Genomic DNA, 21,705 nt, shown 5'->3' on the forward strand with positions numbered 1-21,705 from the left:
TTAAAGCAACTTGCGATTTTAAGGTTGTAGTGGGCTCAGGTTTAAGCGAGAGTGAAGATACCGGTATCATATGAAATTAGAAAACCTAATGGATCCATTGGTACCAACCATGTCATACTAGCTTGTCGCTCCAAACTTGCACTAACTTGCAAATTTCCCCACTGTGGGACTAATAAAGGAATATCTTATCTTACCGCTCTTATCTTACATTTTGGTGAGGAGAAACTGGCAGGGCCATTTTTAAGGGGGTCCCTTGACCTCTGACCTCAAGATATGTGAATGAAGTCTCCCCTTTACAGATATTCCCACTTTACGATAATGACATGCAGTTTGGGGCAAGTCATAGTGAAGTTGTGATGCGCATGGCAACAGCCTGAGTTCGGGTCAGGACGTAAGATTGCTAGATGGACAGTTTTCAAGAGGCGCAGATATCTAGTATTTTTATATTTTATTTCTTCAAAATGAAAAGGTCCAAGGAAGAAAACAGAGAAAAGAGGAGGAGGAAAAGAAAGCCTACAAAGACACCCCCAGTCCAAATCCGAATTTCGCCTGGGGCACCAAAAAGGGCTAAAGCCGGCCCTGATTTGAATAAAGCAGCACATTTGCCCACTCCCATGTTGATAAGAGTATTAAATACTTGACAAATCTCCACTTAAGGTACATTTTGAACAGATAAAAAATGTGTGATTAATTTGTGATTAATTGGACAATTATGTGATCACGATTAAATATTTCAATCGATTGACAGCATTAATATTAAGACATATGTGAGCATTGAGAAAAAGTTATACCAACTACTTAAGTTTTTTCCTAAGTTACATTAACATAATTACCCAGAAATATTAAAACATTATTTCCATTGATGAGCTGATTGAGCAGACGAAAGACAGACAGGGATAAAAGCCAGACTGTGGAATAGATAATTGAGAGCATTAACTTCATTGGGCCTAAGCTGATGTTACGGGGGAGTAATGCAATCATTGGCTTTCTGTAAAGTCCAATGCTCTGAAGGTCTGATTTAAAGAGCCACATTAGTGTTTTAAACACAGCTGGACAAGATGAATGGAATCTTAAGCATGTAAGTTAATTGCGGTTAGCCATAAAGACAGATGATTCATCAGCATAGATGTAGATAACATGACACAGTGGGCAGTAGACTAATATACCAGATACCAAAATCAATCACCCCAGGTCTAAAGCATGTTTCACATTCAGAGTAAATTGTGTGTGTGAGAGAGCAATGGAGAGACACGAGAACTTAATCATGCCACTAATGAAAGCTAAATAATGACTAATGGCAACTTACTTAAAACATTAAGCTTTAAAGGACGTACATGAGAAAAAACTCCAAGGGTGATTATGTTAATGAGAGCACATTTCCTCCTCGGCTGCTTCAAAGTGAAGCCAACACAGGTGGATTGATATTCCTGCTCAAAGCCAGACAAAGCAGAGAGGCCTGGAGGGTTAGTGTGAGGCCAGTCGCACTCGTTGCATGTGTGCATGAGTGTGCGTGTTTGCATGTGTTTATCCGTTTGCCTCTGTGTGTGTCTGCATTTTTTATCAGGGTCTGATCCGAGTGCCTCCAGATGCTGCTGCCATTTGCTCCCCTGCCAATCAAAGGCCACAGCAGAATGCCAGTCCCTGAGAGCCCCTGGTTTACAGGCGGCTTACCTGTATCTCAGTATTACTCGGATGCACGCTGTGCTCTATCCCTGTAGCGGTTAAGTCATACAAAGGGAACATTTTCCCAGAGTTCAAGCACAATTTAATAGTTGTGAGCGACAGGCACGAAATAGTCTAGCTGAAATAAATAATTTATAAATATTTATAATCAGATTAGTATGTAATCAACTGCCAGGAGTAAAAAAAAACACAGAGTTTTAATCCTTAAGATTTCAGTTCTGGTTGATCTGGCCTAGTCCCAGTTCAATTCGAAATGACACGTTTATCAATCACTGGGGGCAGAAAATGCACTATGAGCAGCTTCTCTGTTCAGCTATGATGAAAATTTGACGTTGTCTTTATAAATCTGTGTAGCTAAATTAAGCCAAGTTCACACTGCACGACTTTATAAGCCGTCAGATCGCTGTACTGTTCACACTACACAACTTGCTGTCTTGTAATCGGGAGTTCTTTAAGTGTTTTTCACACTACATGACTGACAGGCAACAGGAGGTCGCACGCTACAAGATCTTTCACCAGGAGGAATCCCTGATGAGGTCTCCAAACTACGTTTTGTCACAAAAACACACACGAGAAATACACAGTAAATAACGTGATACAATACGCAAGACACATTGCTGATGTTGCTGTTCTCAAAAATAGCCCGTTTCTAGCCGTTTTCACACTCTTTTATTTACTATTTTTTCCTCTAGTTGCAAATGCAACACACACAGTAAGTTCCTATTGTTACAGGCGACCCATCCTCCCCCAGGTTTCCCCTCAACCTGTGTCTTGCGCTCTCATTGGCTGTAGCTCATGGCCGGAGTCCCCGACAGGCTTTCCTTTGAATCCCTTGTGCATGTGCACGCCATTTGAATCCGCAACTGACAATGCAAACTATAGCGAGGCCAATAATGATTCTACTAGAGTTCTACACAAATGAGTCCTAAAACCTGGAAAGGCGTTAGAATTTTAGCACTTCCTGTTTCCTCCTCTGGAAGTCAATGTTTTTTTTTTTAATGGGTATTGAAATGCCTGAAATAAGATCTGTGGTTAACACAAGCTGAAGAGACAATAACAATGAAAATCTTAAGGATTACAACTTTAAACAGATTGTTCCAAAAACTCTTTATCAAGCTGCTTCCAGAGGGAATACCGTACGTTCTCCATATGTGCATTAAGAACAAGACACAGCATTATACATTTATCATTGAAAAGGTCAATGAGTTTCTGCACAGATAATGGCTTCTTCAGGTACTGGCATGCTATTAAATGAAGTCTCTACAGGTTAGGCACCTCTAACATGGTGGGTTAATGGGAATCACATCAAACAGAACATGACAGCAGCTACTGGAGCCAGTGTTGTCCACAGTCAGTTTTTGACACCATTGATCCACCTTATCCAACAACAAAGGTGAGGCGAGAAAACAGGGAGGGGGTGGTGAGATTCTGACGTCATCTTTGACATTTACACTTATTGAGTTGTTGCCCAGTTGAGTCTCAGAAAAGGCTATTTGTTTGCTGCACATAAGATATATAGATCTATTTGTTACAAATTATATCTAGTCGGCAGACCAGCACCTTGACAGACGGCCTTCATCAACTTTCTTCCATCTTGAGGAACAATTTTCTTTCCTCTTTTTTTTCTCTTACTCAAAACCAGCAATGAATAAAAAGAGGAATTCAGCAGGGAACAGCAGCAGCGCAATGAACAGCCTTAAAATGTGCGTCATGGAGAAATGCATCCATCCCAATTGCATTGCTGATTCTGGCACAGATTAGCATAGCCTGTAAAGAATTGCTGATATCACTAAAACAGGCTATACTAATTAAAGCCAGAATCATCAATTCAGATCTTCGGACAAGAGAGGTTTGGTTCCAAGCGGAGCTAAAGCTGGAAACGAATCAAACGTTAGCATCAAAAGGTGAGTAGATGAATGGGAGTTGAAAGAGAAGCACATGAGAAACTGGAATGTGAAGAATAACTTTAAATTTGAAAAATTACGTTCATTACATATTACACAAACAATCTTATCTTCCATCCTGTTAAGGGGGAAAGGGAAGTTAAACAGTTTTTGTTTTCACATCACTTAAGCCGGGTGTTGGAAATACTTCCAGTTTTCAAATCCCTTTTCACACTGTGAGTGTTCAACACATGGTGCATTACAGTTCAGAGCAGCACAGGAGCAGAGAAAGAGTCAATAGGACAGATGTCCACCTGTTTTATAAGCAGTCTTTATCACACAGAAGCCACATCTGTGAATTATACCGTGCACAATGCATCACACCAGGACCAGCTTGTCAATGACACCCTGCCCATAATAGATGGCCTGGTGAAAAAGAAATGAATGGAGCATAAGGAAGAAAAAGAGAGGAGTGGGGAGGGTGCGAATGTGAGACAGAGAGGGAAAAACCAAGGAGAGAGACAGGAAGGTACAATATGACAGAAAACAAATGAGCAGAGAACTGCGTATTGAGATAAGGAAAATATACTGAACATTCTGTTTCATCTCAGAAACAGGTGGAGCAAAAATATTGCTGAGTTTCCCACACAGAGGAATTCAACATTGACTAGGAACGATGAGTCAAAAGCTTCTCTGACGAAGATGTTTTACTGGCTTTGACCCTCAGACATATACGTCAAAACGATGACGTTCCCTGTGTTTGGTTTGGTTTGCTCTTTGAAACCTTTGTGAATAAAACACCGGAGAGTACGTCTGTTTGTCAGGCTTGTCCAACGAAAAAATTAGCACCCAAGATGCTCTGATCCTTTACCGTCTGTCTGTTGCTCAGCAAATGAAGAAGCTGTGATAATTTATCATAATAATGAAACAGACCTAAGACACAGTGTTCGGCAGATACAGTTTACCGATTCATTCCCACGCCATTAGGACACATGCCATGGTCTCTATCATTGGTTTTGAATAGGAAAAATTCCTAAGGGGTTGTGTAAACCAAATAACTAAACTAGTTTGACAGAAGGTCAAAAGACAAAAGGGAGAAAGTGTATATGTGCCTTTTCAAGGTTACTGGTGGATTTGTTAATTAATTTGAGAGACATTGGAAAAAAACTATATTTGGAAAGATGAGAAACATGGCTGCCTGAGACATGCTTATTTTCCTTTTGAAGGTCTTCTTATTTGGTCTTTTATGGTGCCTTCAAATGGGGTCGAGTTTAACGTGTTCACGAGATGACTCCATATGAACGTGAACTCTGAAGTGGAAAGTTTCTGAAAGCTCAGAGTTCACGACTTGTGACGTGTTTGTTGACGTTGTCAGAAATGGCGGAGGCAATGGAGTTCATTTTTCGGCGCATAATAAGTTAATATATTGTAATTTTAATCGTACATTGTAATTCTTCGTAATTTCATAATATGTCTGAGGAAAATGTTGATATTCATTAGTCGATAGTCATTATGCCTTTGCATTTCCTGCATTATGTTACCCACTTGCTAGCTTGCTAAATTGTTATCCTCTGTGGCTTCTAGATGGTGACAGTAACATTAATATTGCCGTTGCTTTGCAGCATTCTGAGCAGCATTCTCACGACTTAACCACTTGAACGCAAAGCATGTCTTGTACACGACTTCCCATGTTGTAAATACAAGCTCACGAGTTTCATTTGAATGCACCATTGGATGTATGTGTAATGGAACTACAAACATAAATCCATCAAATATAAGTTGCAGGCCCCTCTCCTCCTTATTTGTGTATCTGTGGCTAGCACAATTTGTTTTAGCACTTAAGTTATGCATGTATATATGTACGCAACGTAACATGCTCAAAATAACAACGATGGCATGCTGATGTTTAGCAAATTATGTTTACCATGCTCACCATATTGGTTAGCAAGCTGGCATTTGTTAATTAGATGAAGTATTATTTTGGGATAATATAGACAAAGACACCCATAGTCTTTCATCAAACTTGCTCACTAACCAAATGAAAAAAACAAACCATGGCTGGTAAAAACACTAAAGGTCTCTCAATACTAACACTGCAACGACCGGGCCTGTCAAAACTAACGCACTAGCTAACCACTAGCTGATCTTCATGAATCACATAGGTGATCTATTTTGGATTCAAAACAGCAAATTTCGCCAAAAGGTGACAAGTTTGCATGCCTGATTGCTGCCACCTTGGACAGTTGTTTTATTCAGTGCTTAGCTCAAACATGGGGTCTGCCCATTCAAAGACATGTTCATACATGGCTTATTTGCCTCTTTTGAGCAGATTGTTCAGAAAGTCTATATAACAAGGTTACACTTTTTCAAATACCTACACATTCACAGCCTCATGTCCTCAAATATCACTCAATTTTATTCACAGCCCCCAATCACACTCCTAGACTCAACAATGACATCACATCATCCAGAATGCGAAAGACAGGTGACATACAGAGTATATGAGAGAAAATAAGACAAGTCTCAACTCCCTTAAAGACCATGTGGGAGGGGGATCTGTTTAGACATTTCAGACAGGGAATATATTCATCTTCCATATGTATGAAACCTACTGTTATGCAGTTTAAAATTTTCCACCAACTGCACTGGACGAAAGTTAAACTATCCCAATTCAAATCAAATATATAGACCCAGTGTGTGACTGTTACAAACAGAACGAAGTCACTCTAATTCACATTTTGGGATTGTCCTAAATTGTTTAGTTTCGGCAATTAATATTCAAGATGCTTTCCAAATCCTTAGAACGATCAGCCTGCCTTGCTTTATTTGGTGTGTTAACACAAAATCTTACTTCAAACAACAATAAACGGAACCTTTTGTCTTTTGCTATGCTAGTGGCCAGACGACAAATTTTGATTAAACGGAAAGACTGTAATCCTCCAACATGTGCACAATGGCTTAGGGATATGTTGTATTTAATTAAGTAGGAGAAGATCAGGTATGTCACTAAAACCGTTGCAAATGAAGCTTTGGCAAGACCCCTGATATGTCTACGTGTTCACATTTTTCTGCTTCTCTCCTATGCTTGTTTTTATGCATGTCAGTGCCCTAGATAATAGGGTGTATTGCCTTAGACCCCTAACAATTTATCATTATTTATTTATTTTCTTTCTTAAACTATGATTATCTTATATTAGATAATGGGTTTTTTATGGCAAATTTTATGGCAATCCATCTCATAATTGTTGAGACATTTCACTCAAAATCAAAAATATCAACATCATGGTGCTGCAAGAGAAAAAGTCATGTCATTAGGATTCATCCATTGCAGACTGTGAATGTCTGTACAAAATTGCAATGCAGTCCACAACAGTTGTTGAGATATTTCAGTCTGGAACGAAGTGGTGGGACCAACCGACCAACCGGCACTGCTTGGGCCACTACTATTTAGTTTCTCTTGTTGCAAACTTTTATTTCACAGTTTAATCGATCCAACAACAAAACACCAGCAATGTTATTCTTGTTCAAACAGAAGAAAAGAGATTGGCAAATTAAACTCAAGGCCTGCTACAAATTGATTAAGAGAAGAAACAAAATTAAAGCCTAAAAATCATTGACTTAAAAGGCCATTTTTCCCTCCCTCAAATAATAAGCTGCTGCTTGGCATTGTGCAATACAAGTTAGTGCTGCCTTGTTCCAGTCAATAACTTTCAGCGATAAAACAACACTTTTAGTGCAATGGAGTCGTTTTGAGCTAATAAAATTTAATTAAGTGTTGTGACAATACTATGCTCTTGCCTTTAAATGTACTGCTTTAAAACATTTGTTTTGTGTGTATTTGAGTACTGTGCCTTAACACGTATTTTGCCATTTGTCCTGCTTGTACTTAACAGAATGCATGAGGTCCAGTAAGACTATAAAGCTTATGAAATGGGTAATTCACTTTAAAATCACATCACGTTGTCTCGAAAAGAAGCTAGATAATACAGGTAGTTTTTATTCAGATTCCAATGGTAGGGTATTTTGGTTTGAACACTTTTACACTTTTTCCAAGTTTTATTGCCAGTCAAGAAATATTTTGTGTTGTGTGAATATAACCTGTAAAAACAACAGCTAAATCCATAATAGCCAACAGAAGGCAATGTGCAGACATTCAACTTCCTGGACGTTCTCGTGAGAGCGGGTTGCGACATTGCAAACATTTTACAGAGGTTAGACTACAGCGCTGTTTCCACCAATGCATTCCACGACCGCAGAATAACTTGTCTCCCGGTTTACTGAAGAGCTGCATGAATCGAACGCCACCACATAAAAATATATTTATGCCACAGGAGAAAAGTTGGAGAGATACATCTGGACACTGTCTCCAACAGGTATGGGACTGTGTGTTCTGGCAGCTGAAGTAGGAAGGATAATAAAACAAGGGAATTTTGTGCAGGGAGGGAAAGGAAAAGAAGGGAGGTGAGGAAAACAAAGTTAAAAGTAGAGTAGTGTAAAGTATTGTTGCCCATGTTTAGGTGTACTTCACAAAAAGTTTTCTTCAGCTTTCACTATTGGCTAAATTTTGGAGAGGAAAAACTGGCATGTCCATTTTCAAAGGGGTCCCTTGACCTGAAAATGGGTTCTATTGGTACCCACAGATCTCCCCTTTACAGACATGCCCAATTTATGATAATCAAAAGCAGTTTTGGGCAAGTCATAGTCAAGTCAGCAAACTGACACACTGACAGCTGTTGTTGTCTGTTGGGCTTGAGTTTGCCATGTCATGATTTGAGCATATTTTTTATGCTAAATGCAGTACCTGTGAGGATTTCTGGACAATATTTGTCATTGTTTTGTGTTGTTAACTGATTTCCAGTAATAAATATATACATACATTTGAATAAAGCAAACATAGTTGCACACTCCCATGTTGAAAAGAGTATTAAATACTTGACAAATCTCCCTTTAACGTACATTTTGAACAGATAAAAAATGTGCGATTAATTTGCTATTAATCGCGATTAACTATGGATAAAAAATGCATGATTCATTTGGATTAATTATGGACAATCATGCGATTAATCGCCATTAAATATTTTAAGCGATTGACAGCCCTAACACACACACACACACACAAACACACACACACACACACACACACACATATGTCTTACTAATCACAACATAAAAGTGGGTGTTGGGTGTGGAAAAAGCTGTTAGGACAGCAGTGCCTCACTTCCATGTACTAAAACGTTCCTATACAGAAATCGAAAAACACTTAACCTGCAAATGGAAGCTAAAACCGTATTCACAGTTAAGACCTGGCAAGCAGAAACGACAAAAGGATAAAAAAAGAACGTCTACATCACTGAGAGCATAGGAAAACACTTAGGAAGGTGCTCTGAATTTCTAAAAGTGTGGTGATAAAGTTGGTATGTTTCCTTTGGCTAATGCAGTCATAGGCATTAGGAGACAGAAATATCAAAGTTATAGACGTTGGAGAGGTTAGGAAATAAGTCTTCATAGTCTGGCTTTGTGTAGGAAACCACTTTGAAACTGCCTACAGTATATCAATTTTTACAAAGTGCACAGCAGCATAGTGTAGGAGTAAAGAGTTTACGGTTCCAACAAGGTGATAATGACATTAAAAAGAAGTGCCTGAAAGGCATAATAAGTTATATAACATGTACACCGAAGATGCAGAAGATTAGTTCTGAGCATAGGGCAAGCTTTTTGCAGCAAGGAAACTCAATCACAAAAAAGAAAGATTGCTGTGGAGTAAACATATTGACAGAAAAAAAGGCAGCAATTTGAGCAAAAAGTGCCTCTGGAGAAAGCAGTCAATGGATGAGCTGGTAGAGAGCAGGGAAGGGACTTGGCTTAAGGGTTGTGCAACATGGAAGGAAACCAAATTAGACTCATTACGTGCAACATAATATGTGCCATCTTCCCCTCCCAAACCTCAGTGGGTGGGTGAGTGAGGGTGAGAAAAGACTAGAGAATACTGGAGAATAGCAATGCAAATAATAATCAAAAATTACTGCGAAATATTTAAAACACCAGTCGCAACAAAACAGTGTGATAGCCACTCACAACTAATTGTAATTATACATTGTTAAACAATTCAAATGACTTGATCTATCTATTGCATACTTTAGCGGGAATGACACAGCATTCAGTCTTGACATGACAGCACCTCTAGGCTCTGACTCCAGAATAAAAAATCATCAGAAACAGTATCACAGCTGTGGGTCTGCAAGTGTTGCAGCTGTGGTACTTTCCCTTTCCTTAACACCCATGACTTCTTCATAACTGTCCCCAGAGGCTTCACCTCAAAACCCACAGAGCGGCTCCACTTCAGCACCCCTGTGTTCAGCACTGTCCCCCACAGCAACAAATAGATATGACACACACATAAAAAGGCTCTAGACAGTAAAAAAAATGGATTGCCCGATATTCAATACTCAGAAAGTATAATTATTATTGCAATAATCCTTGCAATAAATGTGTAGAAATCCAAGTGATGTCTAACCTGTAATATACAGTATGCAATTTACACTATGCAACAAGTGAACATATTACTCTTCACCAGAATGAAATGTCACAAGCCGATCACTTAGCTAATCACTGGCGGATCCAAATCAGATCCTTCATTCATTGTAACCCATTGTACAGCTGCAAGTACAAATTACAAGTGCTGCAATTAGTTAAAAACTGTATTTGAACTTCAGTGCTGGGGACAGAGAGGCTGTCCAAACCCTGTCTTAACGTTCCTGTCCCAACAGATCCAAACAGATGCTCAACATTTAACTAGACTCGGTCAAAACCGAGTTAATGGCTGGACCATGTATGCTCTGTCTGTGAAGTTGAGACTAAATTGTTACACAAATAGTCAGTGGTCATGTCTTCAATGTTAAATCCAGTGCTACATGTCCACCAGATCCAGCGAGGACACTAGGGGACGAACTGCTCCACTCAACTGGCCGTTCAAACGGTGACGTACCCTCTCGAGGAATGCACCTGATGACCACATGGCGGCCTGCTCGTCATTCCGTCTAAACAATCCACCAAAATCTATTTCTGAAAACAACTGAAACAACTGAAAACACAAACATTTAAGTGAGAAATAGTCTATGCCACTGCTCAATTTGGTTTCCTTTTTTCAACTAGATCGCCTAGTTTGACAGCTTGGTCCAAGTTTCGTGAGCAAGAAGCATCACGCTGGACAAGCTCATTTGCATAAAAGACTGTTCCCGTCTTTTCATTTTAAAAGAGCAACGGCCAATGAGGAAACTCTAACTTTCGGCCGACCAATCTTGTAAATTCATCAGTCAGTCAGTGACAGACTTTTGCGTTTGTAGGGCTGTCCCACTGCGGTCCAGCTAAAAATATTATACAGAGCAAAAACAGTACAGAATCTTACACTATAAAAAATATCTGTTAGACAATTCTTTTTCAAGTGTGTTTTGCATGATGAACAAGTGTTGATTAAGTGTAAAAAAACACATGGGCTAACCATGCTGAAATAAAATGTACAATAAGACATTTTACTAATTTTAGCCTACATCTAATTTAGTATTTAACGTGCTGCTGCGTTATGTAAATATAAAGTTATCAACTCTGGTAAATCTTTAATAGCTTGAAAAAAGATTTGGGCAAAAAAACATGATTAGTGTTTTCCTAGAAAACACACATATTTAGCAACTGCTTACAAACTCTGAAGCTGAAATTCAAAAACTATTAATGAAGACTGAAATACTAATTTGGCACAGCTGGAGAGTTTTTAAGGAGACTGAAAACAAACATTGCTGCGTTTTAAAAATGCATAATCTTGCCGTAGTTTAATCAAAACACTGTGTGGATGGTGAAGCAGAGTAAACTTAGAGTGTGTGTATGTGTGTGCGTGTGTGTGTGTGTATATTAATGGGCTTGTTATATCAGAGATTTCCTAACTTAGTCAAGGATTATTCTGTAATTGCAAGTATGAGCCCCTGAGAGCTGCAGCTGAATACTTAATAGGTTTTTGTAATGTTTGAAGTATCATAATGCAGAACGCCGCTGCCTAATGAAGTCCCACCGGACTGGTTTCCCTCACTATAACTCACCTTTTGTTCTCACAAACACTTCATCAGTTCGGTTTTGACAGACATGGTTAGGATATCCAGCAAGAAACAGCCGACAGATTATTGCAGAGACTGACTGAGACTTGTGGCTTTAAAAAGTGGAGTAAATGCAAAAATTCTGTATGTAGTTGTGATTAATTTGCAACTTTTTCAACATCTGAGACTAGCCTACAGAAATGAGCAAAAACTAAAGAGTTTACTCACACTTGCACAACTTGAGGGTTTCTTTTAAATCGCTGTACAAGTTATTTCTGCATGAGATACATGAAAGAGATGTAAGACATGCAGGAATTAAGAGTAGCTTTTACAGATCTGGTGTGCAGTGTGATTTCACAGTGAACTTTTGCAAAAAAAATAACTTTTAATGATGAGAAAATGTTATTATTGTAATTTTTAACTGTAAACTATAGTAACAAATAAGACTGGAGAACATGCGCTAAAGTTTCTGGAATATCAATATAATCCTGTTTCGAAAAGATTTCCCCACTGATCTCTTCACAATTGTGGGTTTCTGATAAACAATATTCCTCAAAGCATTTCAAACCTTGAATCAATGATTACAATCTGCCACCAGACATTGTGAAAGTGCAATAAAATCTAACAGTGTAACCGATAGCTGAAACGGATAAGATAGAAGAAGCGTCGGACAAACACATTATTTAAGACAGGTAATCATATTTCAAGAAATGAGGTGACAGAAATGGTTTATCTGTGCCTTCCTACGCTCGCACGCCCAAATGTGCTCGTCCATATCCCTTGTATAACCATGTCTGTGTCTCCTGTTTCTGAGAAGCCAAGTTAAATGCACGCTGACTGAATTCTATCCAATGCTCGAATGCTTTGAACCAGCCCTGCTGTTGTACCCACACTCACACTCTAAACCCACTGAACTCTGTATGGAGTAACACTGTTTACACTGTACATATGGAGCATTTTCCTCCATGACAAATGAGCCTTGCCTTTGGCCAGTTAACACAAATTATAATTTTTACATTTACTTGATTTTAATGTTTTTTTTTTGTAGTTTCACTTACACAGATTGCATTGATTCTAGCCTGAGGTACTCTACTCTCATATGAATGCAAGTCCGCTATCAATCATTGCTTCAGTGCAAACCTGTTTTCCATAAAGAGGCACTCTCGCCAAAGGCTACTTCATTTAATAGTTTTCAGAGAAGCTGAAGGCAATATTTTATCACAGAACAAGCATTGCAGCACGATGCACCGTGTAGATAGTACTATCACACAAAATCAGCCATATGTCTGTTACAATGTCTCAGGGCTGTCAAAGTTAACACGATAATAACGCATTAAAGCACCTTGCGATTTTTAGGTTTTAGCGGGCTCAGTTTTAAGCTAGAGTGAAGATAGGATTAGAGTGAAGATAAGATTCAAAGGTGTCTCTTGACCTCTGACCTCATGATACAGTATGTGAATGAAAATGGGTTCTATGGGTACCCACAAGTCGCACCATAGAGTTGCACCATGCCGTGCGCATCACAACAGCCCGAGTTCGGGTCAGGACGTAAGATTGCTAGATGGACAGATGTCAAGAGGCGCAGATATCTAGTATTTTTACATTTTATTTCTTCATAATGAAAAGGTCCAGGCCTTCAGGCGCGCAAGGAAGAAAATGGAGAAAAGAGAAGGAGGAAAAGAAAGCCTACAAAGACCCCTCCAGTCCAAATCTGAATTTCACTTAGGGCACCAAAAGGGCTCGAGTCGGCCCTGATTTGCATAAAGCAAGCATATTTGTTCACTTACATGTTGATGAGAGTATTAAATACTTGACAAATCTCCCTTTAAGGTACATTTTGAACAGATGTGCGGTTCATTTATGATTAATCGCGATCAACTATACACAATCATGCAACTACAGTGAATGCAAAAGCTTTTTATGTGTGGTCAGGACCACTCATAAGCCAAATCTTTTAGGCCATGGATTAATAATTAAAGCATAACCTACACGATGGAAATATGAAATATTCATATTTTTCCTCATCCCAGTTGAAATCAGCCCTTTGCATGAGCCATAATGTTACCATTTTTGGAACAAAAGAGTATAATCCCAGAAATACAGTACCTGGATGCCTCTATGTCTGCATGCAGGTCACAAGTGGCATTTCAGGACATGCAACCAAAATCCCAGCCTCTCCAAATTCTGGCTCAAATGTCTATTTCAGTTGCTGAGGAAGTGCCTGCCACCCTCCTGCGGCACTAATACATTGCCTTCAACAACATTTCACAAGGTTCTTATTTTAACTCAAACCACTTGTTTCAATCAAACCACACATATGCTGTGCTCATGCAGCCAACATTATATCACAAGCTCTCTATTTCTCTGGGCCCCTAATCACGTTGCACATTATTACACATCACATAATTAGTAGTAGAAGTTGTGGTAGGAGGGGTTCTTGTTGTCAGGCTATCATTATTATGTTTGTTTATTTTTTGTTTCGGTCTTGTGTGTGCTGATATTTAGTTTCCACAGGTAATAACTTACAGATGGTTTGCACCCGTCACTGAGGACCGCTTCCCTATATGGCTCTTTGCTTATGCTAATAACAAACGGCCTGGAATGTGCATCCAAATTAAGATCAAACACGATTCACCGACGCCTTCACATGGCTAGTGGTCTGCACTTGCTTCATGGATGAGATTTAACAAATAAGTTTAAAGAATAAGTGTGATATTCTATATTTTTCTTACAGTATTGTCAACAAAGCTCATGAAAACACCGAACCAACAATGAATTGATCCCACTAACAAGTACTGCCTCATAGATATCTTTTATATAGACCAAAAACTATTACAAACACATCAATAATAAGCCACACTGTCACAGCGGCTGACATGTTCCCTACTGATTAACATGTGCATTGTAGTCTATTTTGAGTCAATCCCACATAAGCCATCCCGCTGCTATAAATACCCATCAGAGTTGTAGTTAGAAAGTATTGAGAGATGGGCTTTTTGTTGTTGTTTTTCGTCTTTTTAATGGGATTTGTTGACAATGAAATAAAATATATTATATTGCAAGCCGCACTCTGTAAGACAGTAAGATTGAGACAATATGAAAACAACTGTTAGTGGTTTCATATATCTTGTTTAAGCACAGCCATGTGATCCCTCCCTCAGTGTGGACATGGACTGCATTTATATAGCACATTTCTACCTTAATAGAGTTAGACGTGTAATCATGAAACACAAACCTGCAAGGAGACGATTTAAGTCTTCAATGAATGATTATTACCCAATGCGGTATCTTTTTCACACGCACACACACAAACACACACGCAAAGGTTTATTGATCCCATTGAAGGCTATTTCAGATAAAATACCAGTATATACTTTGGTCATTAAAAAACCTTAATTAAGAAATAAATATTAGTTTTTTTTTCTGGCTTGACGGGTTATCAATTCTGGCAGTTCTTAAAAGAGCTGAACGTGAAATTGAGAGCATATCTATTGCCTCCACACATCTCTCAACAGTGCTGACAGAGCTAACAGTGTTAACCTGGGGGTAACCAGAGGGTGGGGGCTACACTTCCATGATGACGGTGTCAGTCGGGATGGTGTTATTAGCTGTAACCGCCGTATGAGAGTAGTGTAGAGCAGCGGCCGTGAGCTAGCCAGTGGGGCACGCTCCAATTCACTAACATGCACTAAAAACATGCACAGCCAGCCCGACTATGGGCTCACTCCTCACTGCAGAAGACTTCGTAGCTCTGAGAATATCTAGTAAATGTACAGTGGACTTTTGTGCATAGATAAATGCTGCAGCTCCTCTAGACCAACAGAGGTTTCCCGTGTCTTGTGAAGTGACGGGGCTCCGCAGAGAGAAACGTTATCGCCTCCGACCGGGTGCCGGTGTCTCCCTGCGGGCGCGCTCGGAGACGATAACGTTTCTCTTCCTGCTAGCCCCGGAGCCTGAAGCAGGAAAAGCCAACACTAGGATCAGCATTGATTCATGGAGAGACCTTCGTCTGGTCAGCTAACATTACTGCCAACGGGTGAAATATAGAGTGATATTGTGGTTTTAGCTGACGTGTGTCGCCTCACTGTGTTGAGCGATGCTCATTCATGTCTGACTTTCGTTGACTTCACGGCCACAGGTCTCGCTGTTAACAAGCAATTCTGAAAGTTACAAATAGTCCCTTTAAGCATCAGGAAGGAAAAAAGAAGAAATTCCACATTTCACTTTTTCTTTTCAAAGGCAGCGGAGATAAAATCCAAGAAAAAGACATTATTATGTGTTCTGTTTTCGAGGGCGTCATTTAAAACGTCTAACACAAACATTAGCAAATGGCTTGAAGCTGCACATCCTGCCAAATGTTAACAGGGACGGGGGGGGGGGGATGGTGTCATTTGTGAATACAAGGGATTCTCTGACTGTTAACTCACCAAATGTTTTGGGGAGGTGAGGTGTCTGGAGGTCACCTTTCAGCGATGGTGTCCATGCTGTCTACTGGGGGTGTGCGATTATCCTCCTCTGGCCGGATCATGGCGTCTGGGAGGCAGAGAGGGAGCAAGGGGGCAGAGGGAGAAGGAGAGGAAAGGAGTGGATGAGTTACTGTAAAGACGATGTGTCCAAATTAGGAAGTGGAACACCTATAGCTAACGGACTTCTTTAACATTTGAAATACTTCAACAGGTAGGAAAGACTATAACACCATGTCACTGCAAGTTAAGCCATCTTGACTGCTCTTTCTCCACATCTGGCCTCTTAGTGTAGAGCCAAAGGTCTTTTGTCAGCAACTAATTTGTATATCTTTTCATGTGTGTCACTGCCAAATAGCTCATATTACTCTCAGTAATCTACCTTTCCATCTGCAGCAGTGTTAAAATAGTTCTTTATGCAATATGTTTTAATCAAGGATCTACTTGAATAGTGTAGCTACCATTCCCCACAGGATAATATCTGTCAAAGGGAAGAATGGCATGTCTTCATGTCTAGGGAAGTGTTCATGCCTTATATAGTCTTGGTCTAGTAGAGTTGCCTGCTGCACATAGCTGGATCTAGCCAGGGGCTAAGGAAGCAGACCTTATGAGAGCTCATTAAAACAGTCTTCAAGTCTTAAGAGACAAATATGAATGCACTAGAAAAAAAAATAAGCTTGCCATTAAAAATAATCAAGAGTAATGGAGCAGTTCCCAGATGGAAAAGGCATTTATTAAAAATGGAAGCCCTAGCAGGATTGGATGGGTAAATGAGAAAGGGTGACAGAGGGGAGGACGGTCAAGGCAGGGGCTCGGCACTAATATTCAAACAATTCACAAAAGCCTTGTGTATTGTGAAACAAATGAGCACGCTGCTCGCCTTTTCGTGTCACACTTGCAAATTACACCTCAAAGGTCAATTGGGGAAACATTTCTCTTCTAATAGGGAGTTACATGACATTTCAGGGCGAGGGCGATGCTCTTTTTTTTAGTAACACTGACATTTTCACTGGCTGCACAACGACCAAAACTAATTTAAATAAAAATCCACAACCGTTTTCTTTCTTGCATTGCATAAAAGGCCTTCTAACAAGATGGAGTACTTCATCCTAATACTGACGACCTCACTTGGCCTATCTGCTCCACGTTTTAGCTGAGTCTGCAGGGGGGCTCTCAAGTGAGCCATAAAGAGGACTGAATGAGACAATTACCATTTTCAAGTTTCCACTTTAAATCTGCAACCCGACTTGATCGGAGTCTCAATTTGCATGAAATACCCTATGAATGAGTGGTCTTTTCCCACAATAATATGAAATGGTAATTATCCAGATAGAGTGCGAATGTGAATGTACCATAGCTCATTACCAATCTGAGACACAGTACATGTGAAGGCCACTCCTTTAAAGTAAAAGATAAAAAGGTCAAATAATTATATAGGCTTTGGTTCTAAGTCTCAAAGCGGAGTGCTCTGAAGAAGAACATCTTGAAGTGCTCATTTTCAAAATGCAACTGAGAGAAATATGAAAAGAAACTCATTTTTAATCAGTTACGTTTTGTTACATGTGAGAATATCCATCCATATACCGGGCATCTGAAAGGCACAATGGCACATCAAAAAACAATGCAACGATTCCCAGGCAGCGGGTCTTTGTCTGGTTGCTGCTATGGCGACTCAACAGGGTGTGCGTTTAAATTTGTGACAATTTGGGGATTCCAGTTGTTTTGCACCAGCTATTCGCAAACCCATTGCCAAGTTTGGGCGTGATGTTCTTAGTAACTACTAGCTAGTTTCAAAATAGTGTATAATGAAATCAAGATGCACCATTAATGTTAAGATGAAATTAAAAAAATGCCTTTTTAACCCTTTTAGATCACATCCCCGGTCATAATGTGCACCTATTTAACAATAAATACAAACAAATATATATAATACAATATAATAATATAAAAACATCTTTATATATAAATCCAATTCAAATTTCTTCCTGTATAACAAAAAATGATGGGTGCTTACATGAGCTAGTACCAACCAATTTCAACCAATAATATCATGACATCCATCAATCAATCAATCAGCAACCTTTAGCCACAAGGGAGGTGTGTGTGAAGTCACAGTCCTCTTTAGCTCCGTATGGTGCTACATTCTAAGCCCACTCAAATGCAAAGGATTTGATTTAAATCCCTCTTCTAATTGTACATTGCTCAAATATTCCATTTCACTGGGTAATACTCACGGTTCAGAAGCTAAAGACGCACTAACTTCCACTGGGACTTCAGTACTTAAAAGTGTTATTGTCTATAACATTTTTATGTAAACGAATATTAAAAAAAAGAAAAAAATCCACAGAGCTTTTAGAAAGGTGCCGAATAAAAGTATCCCTTTTCCTTAAAAAACATATTTTATATTATGATTGTGATATGTTTTGTTTATCTCTGTGGAAGATATCAGTTGGTTCCTACTTCTAACAAAGGCTAACAAGGTTAATGCAATGGAGCGGGAACAAAAGCAATCAATCAATATATAAACTTCTCAGTATGTGTGTTTCTGTAGTGTGCATGCTGTTTAGAATGAGTGGGAAATATCTGATTATGCTAACCTAGCTGATGTTATTAGGCTATTATGAAAACATTAATGGCATACCGTTTTATTTATTTAGATATGTTGTGTTACTTTTGCAAAATGTCATTTCAAATCTTCCCAGTTTAAACAGCATTTGTTTTCAGTGTCAGGTCAGATGTGTTCACCATATTCCATTTTATCTCTCGAACTCGAAACAGACAATATGTTAGCAAGCTACCGTTTGTTTGAATGACAGCTGGTAAACCTCTGCTGGCATTATGCAACAGTAAAACATGTTGGAGCCAGGTGAAAGACTTCCTGTGTATTAAAGGTCTTATTGATAACATTTTTATGTAGACGGATATTTAAGAAAAAAAATTGACATCCACAGAGCCTTTAGAAAGGTGCCGAATAAAAGTATGACTTTTCCTGAAAAAAAAAATACAGATTGGGAATCAATCATTTAAAAAATGTTGGTGGGTCCAAAATATTTTTTTTGTTTATCTCTTTGGAAGATATCTGACGTTTGGTTCCCACTTCTAACAAGGCTTGTCAGCCTTATATTAAAACAACGTTAGTATCACGTGGTATCTCTGGGTCGTCAGTTAGTATGGAAAAAGCGGATAAATGGCTGAGATTGATGGTAAGTGACTGGAAACGACTTGTTGTGAAGTAAATGCAATGGAACTGGGGAGGGAGAATGTGACATGTCTCTAGGCTGAATGTTTTCAATTGCACCTTTAAAGGAGGCACACAGGAGTCGACAGCCTCCTCAGGCCAACATTGCAGCGCACGGCCACAGTGGTACAGATAGAAACGACAGTGGCAACAACTAAAACATGATAGGTTGGACTGTGCAGACTACGCACTGCAAATCCCATGGCACTTTCACTCTCAGTCTCACTTCTCTCTTCCTCCTAAATGCAGCCCCTTATCTCACCGAGCTATGGTCCAATATAAATCTACTAGCAAAGCGCTTCAAATTTATTGTCCGAAAATACATTTATATCACCTTTCACCGATTGTTTATCCAGCCGTGCGAGTGCAACTACACAGAAAAACTGCCCTTGATTAATGTCTTTTGGGATTTGTGTTATATGACCCAAACACCCAGCGTCGGGCTGATTTAAGAGCTGCGAGTTCTGTCGGGTTATGATAAAAATGGGGCTCAATCTTCACTGGATGCTTAGACAAAAGTGGAAGAATGTTTACTTGAGTCTGCTTCTGATATTAACTACCAAGCAACATCTTAACCTTGAAGCGAATACTTCATCTGACGCGGTAACTGCTACAAATGACTCAGTATCTAATCACCTGCATGTAAGGGCTTTGCAAGAACCTCTGTGCCTCAGTGAGTGTCTTACAAATGGCTTTTTTTGATGAAGTGATGGTGCGGAGGAGTTTATATTGTCTCCAGCTGCAACACTGCATACAGGAATGTGTAGGAGCAAGGCAGTTTGTGTGTGTGTGTGTGTGTGTGTGTGAGAGAGAGAGAGAGAGAGAGAGAGAGAGAGTCAAAAAGACAGACATACAGAAAGGATGTGTGTGTGTTTTCATGGTTGAACTGTAGCTGAGATTCAGCCAAGGTCATCCTCTTACTTATGACATACATGGAGCCAGACTGAGCCTCTCACTTGGATGCTCTCCATCCGCTCCCACTGATAAGACCGGCTACTTCATGTGAAGCAGGGTGACACCACGCACGGCTCTGTATCGCGCTGATCTAGTGTGATTAAAACCACATTTAGAGTTTTATTGAATCGCAATAAAGAAGGCAGTATTCTCACATTTACAGGTATATATGCCTTTAAAAAGATCTTAAGACGGGTATTGTATAGTTTAAATATCATGTTATACTAGGATACATGCCTTCTCTGGTGCATATTTCTAATATTTCCAGTTGCATTTATGAATATGTAACGATGTAAAAACAGTCTATGTACGAGCTACTGTAAAGCAGAGGAAGCACATTGCAGCTCAGTGGGGAATAATTCCATTAAAAGACCTTTCCAGCCACAAAGGTGGACAGGGATATTCTGTTAATTGGTTTATGCATGTCAGCCGGGAAACTCAATTGCAGGCTATCAAAAAGGCCTGAAACAGCTTAACCCAAATAAAACCTTACCCAGTCTGTCAACAGTCCACATATTTGTCCTCAGCGTTTGAAGCCCGTGTAAAGTGGTGAGGTGTAAGTGCAACTCGCTGACCAGCAGGACTGCTTTGCCTTCTCCTGATCAACACTCAGTCACCACTAGGGGTGGGAAAAAAATGTATTCACCTATTTATCACGATTTGTTTTTTTAACAATTTTGAAATTGATTTTTTGAATGCCAGATTCAATATATTTACGTAATTTGAGTCTATGCGGAGGTAGAAGGAAGTTACTGCTATTATTGCTGTCGTCTGAGTAACATGACTTCATATTTGTTCTGTATCCGTCAAAAACCAAAACAAACCGCAGCGAGCCGAAACGAGAAAGTAGAAAATGGTGGAGGGTCCACTTAGATACGACTTGCACCCTCACATTTTAAATCCAAAGTGGTATACACTACACCTACAGTAAAGTATGGAAACAAGAAAAGCAGAGCTAGACATCACGGCTGAAGCTGCATTTACCTCTGTCATGGACAGGAAACGTTATCGTATTGCAGAAAATGCGATCAAGCCAGCCGTCACTGTCATCTCCGTGGTCAAATCTGGCGAGCCAGAGCTGACAATGGATGTATAAAGAGAACGGAGCTGACGGGAGAGCTAGCAACGAACTTGGCGATGTTAACGGAAGTATACACGTGTGACTACGTCGGGTTTTACAAAAATCGCAATAAATTGTAATATCGAATCGCAATATTTGTAGAATCCCAATACTTAAAATATTGAATGGGCACCCAAGTATCGTGATTGTATCGAATGGGAAGATAGGGCTATCGTCCCAGCCCTAGTCACCACCCTGCCAGCTAAAGCTCCCTTTAAAATTCATGAGAGAAAAAAATATATATCTTTCTGGCACATCAGTGAGTTACACATTTCAGTTTTAT

General features: G+C 39.5%; 1 protein-coding gene across 1 annotated transcript in view; it reads right to left on the reverse strand.

The window, feature by feature from the left end:
* chrm3a (cholinergic receptor, muscarinic 3a) overlaps window positions 1-21,705 on the reverse strand; it is a 114,872-nt gene that overhangs the window by 62,955 nt on the left and 30,212 nt on the right. The window contains exon 2 of the mRNA XM_037782523.1: window positions 16,075-16,180. The gene's annotated coding sequence lies outside the window, so the exon portion shown is untranslated. The remainder of the gene's footprint in view (window positions 1-16,074; window positions 16,181-21,705) is intronic.

The sequence above is a fragment of the Sebastes umbrosus genome, chromosome 10 (genome assembly GCF_015220745.1).
Source record: "Sebastes umbrosus isolate fSebUmb1 chromosome 10, fSebUmb1.pri, whole genome shotgun sequence".
NCBI classification, from domain to species: domain Eukaryota; kingdom Metazoa; phylum Chordata; class Actinopteri; order Perciformes; family Sebastidae; genus Sebastes; species Sebastes umbrosus.